At 40.3% G+C, this 3615-nt stretch overlaps 1 protein-coding gene across 1 annotated transcript in view; it reads left to right on the forward strand.

The window, feature by feature from the left end:
• The window catches only part of pck2 (phosphoenolpyruvate carboxykinase 2 (mitochondrial)), a 29604-nt gene that overhangs the window by 22206 nt on the left and 3783 nt on the right, over positions 1-3615 (forward strand). The gene's annotated exons all lie outside the window — the stretch shown is intronic.

Below are 3615 nucleotides of genomic sequence, written 5' to 3' on the forward strand. Positions count from 1 at the left end.
TAGGTGTGAGCGTGCGTGGTTGTTCGTCTATGTGTGGCCCTGCGATGGACTGGCGACCTGTCCTGTGTATCCAGCCCTGTATGCAGGATAAGCGGCTGACGATGGAAGATACAGACACACAAGTTATGATCAGGTAGCTAATAAACTACTAATGCAGAGATTTGCGCAGCACATCCTCTGTCTCGCTCTCTCCCTCTCCCTCATGAACACAGCTGCACAAATCTGTCCAACACAACGCTGTCAATGTGCTTAAAAGTTATTAGCAAGCATTTAAGGAGAACTAAGTTAATGTTAGAATACAGCTGGGTTTTTGAGACTGTATATAGCTGGCAGTCAATATCGATTGCACTTTTATCATGTCAATTTTGAGATCTCACATGGAAAGAAAACTTCTAAAATACACATTTAGTTTGCATCTATAGATTTCTTCTAAATTAACCAAAACAAGTTAATCTGAGGAAAAGACTCTTGATGTAGGACTAAGTCATTAACTGAGGAAGTTCTGTGGTGATATGCTTAAGTTATTTTGTTTATCCTTTTCACCTACATTGCCTTGGCATGTGTGCAAATTAGCGCATTTTAATTAGTTAACTCCTACTCTGCATATCAATGTGGCGATCGTGATTACATTATTAGACACATATTTTACTGTGTTCACCTGTAGTTTCTCCATTGTAGCCTACATTAGACTGTATGGCAATGATATATTGCCTTAGCTAAACTTGAGCTTTAACTTATTACAATAGCTCAGCTCATAAGTCATGCATGTTAGCAAGACACAAGTTAACAATCTTTGCCTTTTGTCTTTTGGCTAATAGGTGGTTAACTGGAGGCACTTGTAGCTTAGCCCCCTACCCTATACCGTCAGCTACGCCGTAGCCTGACGTGCACCTCCTCAAAAATGTAACTACATGTCGAGTCGACGCGGACCGTAAGCTCTATGATTGGTCGGCTGGGTAGCCTCCGGGCCGACAGGAAGTGCCCGTGCTTTGAAGTAACTTTTACTAGCGGCCAAAACAGCGGCTGTAACACAGCGGATTTATATATTTGACCGTCACAACCCGAGCGAAATGACTCGTTTCACTATCAGAATGAGATCCATTCTGTCGATAACATTTGAAAAGGCTACACCAGCCGCACGTTTACAATTTTACCCCCATTGATTGGAATTGACATATTTAGATTTTTTATTCAATAAATATATTTGTTTGACAGGAAAGCTGTGTGTGTGTGTGCAAACAGGAATATGTATATATAATTTATTTTTTTTAAAAAGCACCCCAGAAAAAAGGGCACTTTCTCTTAAGGGAGAAGCTATACCCTATTTCACCCACCCGGAAATGTACAAAATGTAACACCCGAAACTCTGCCCACAACGAGTGGTGCTCTCAGTTACTGCACCACAACTTCTCATGTGCTTCATCAAGTCTGGACACTGATGGAGAAACAGTTTTTCAAGTTGAAATGAGGGTTGCCCTGGTATAATCAGCTGCGCCCACATGCTCCTAAAGTCTTAATTTAAGTTGATTGTGTTATCAATGTTTTTCATTTGAATTATTTTATTGATAGGCTATAGACTACATATAATTACAGAGGTCCGGACCTCGCGGACCTCATTGCTGGTTATGGCTATGGAAAAATATAGAAAAGCAGATCAGATTTATGTTTATGTTATGGACCCAGTAAAGTAACTGTACTGACTATCTTTACCTTCAACAGTCAGATGGATCTCTGATGATGTTTCATTACCGAGTTCATTTGTGGCCACACAGTAATAAACTCCTCCATCAGTGACACTGTTCACCTTGAAGCTGTAAACCTCTCCTTCAGATACATTCTTGGGTCCATCTGTGCTGTTCTTGAACCAGATGAAGCGGCTGACGGGAGGCTTGGCTCTGCTGGAGCAGGTCAGGTTCACCCAGTTACCTGCTGACACCAAACCTGATGGACTGATGGACACTGAGGTGTTTTTAGGAGCATCTGAGGAAAATGTGTGATTCACTTTATTCAAATCAGCTGACATCCCATCAATCATCATGTTATGACAGGATCCAATAACAAACTCTGCTTGTCTTACATGAAACACTGAGAGTCTTTCTCTCCTCTGCTGTCTTGACATCTTTTCCTTCATTCACAGGATATCTGGCAGAACAGGTGATGTTGTATCCATCATGTTGGTCTGACAGAGTGATGGTCTCCTGGATTTTAGTTGTAAAGGTTCGATCTGTGTTTTCCTCTGTGTTGCTGTGAGAGTTTTGTTGGAGGTTCCAGGTGAGTTTAGGAGGGGAGTGTGGACAGGGAGTGGAAGCTGAGCAGGTTATAGTGACAGACTGCTTCTCCTTCAGATCAGCTGGGATCTCAATTCTGGGGCTCGGAGGAAAATCTGTGATTTCAAATCAAACACAGATTTTACACTGAAAGGGCAATGCTGACATTTAAGTATTTAAACTGCTTATGTTGATAATTTATAGATAAACTAGATTCATTTAAAATGTAGGGGAGACCAGGTATGGTTGTTCCACGTTTTGTTTCAGCAACTACAACTTGCTGAATTTTGCAGCTACAGTTCTCAAACTTTTATACAAAGTACCCACATTTGTTCACTACAAATGGCACCAATTCAATCCTCTACAAGAACATCACAGACCTTGTGTCTTGATGTCAAATGCATTGTGTTCTCTTGTTACAACCTACCCCAGTACCGGGGTAGGTTGTAACAATAAGCGTCTGTTGGTTGGGTCGGGGTCTTCTGCGTTTGGCTACTTGGGTTCTTGCCTGCCTGTTGCTGAGGTAAGTGTGGCACAGTCGTGGCGTCCCACTCTCACTAACAACTACATTCTTTAACAGGCTTATGTGCACACACACACACACACACATACAGACACACACAGTCTCACACATTGACACAAACAAATTTAGGTTCCCTGGTAGAATTATTCCTGATGCTTGTCTTTCAGTTACTTATTTAAAATAATTGTGATTATTCCAGCTCTCAAGGCTGTCCTGTGTTGCTTATTTAGTGTGCTGGACTGTTTCTTGTTTTCATTTTTCTCTTAGTTGTCTTACTACACTGAAAAAAATAATTAATTGGATTTACTCAATTGAATAGTGGACATTGGTTGCACACAATTATTTTGCTTTGGTAGCCACTTACACAGTTGTGTTCAAGCAACCCAGATTATTCACGTTCAAGCAACACAGACGAACACAGACTATTCATGCTCAATCAACACAAGTACTTTATATTGCTATAAAGTTAATGAAATGGGATTATTGTAAATATTCTTTTCACATGAAATTAAATTATAATTTCTATGTTCTAAATCTATATGTATTAACAAAATAAATTACAGTTAACCAAGGAAAGTGGAAATCAAGGGCAACGGCACTAGTTAAAGTTTCTTGAAGGGGTTTTGCTTCTCATCTGAGACGCTTATTTAGTTCTGATTGAACAACTACCATTCAGCCACAACTGAAGAAGCCTCTTAGATGAGAAGTGAAACGTCTTCAAGAAACCTTAGCCAGTCCAGTTGCCATTGATTTCAACCTTTCTTGGATAACCATGACCTGGATGACTCGTCGTTAACATTTCACTTAACTATTCTAAACACTAAC

Source organism: Micropterus dolomieu, linkage group LG01, assembly GCF_021292245.1.
Source record: "Micropterus dolomieu isolate WLL.071019.BEF.003 ecotype Adirondacks linkage group LG01, ASM2129224v1, whole genome shotgun sequence".
Taxonomy (NCBI): Eukaryota; Metazoa; Chordata; class Actinopteri; order Centrarchiformes; family Centrarchidae; genus Micropterus; species Micropterus dolomieu.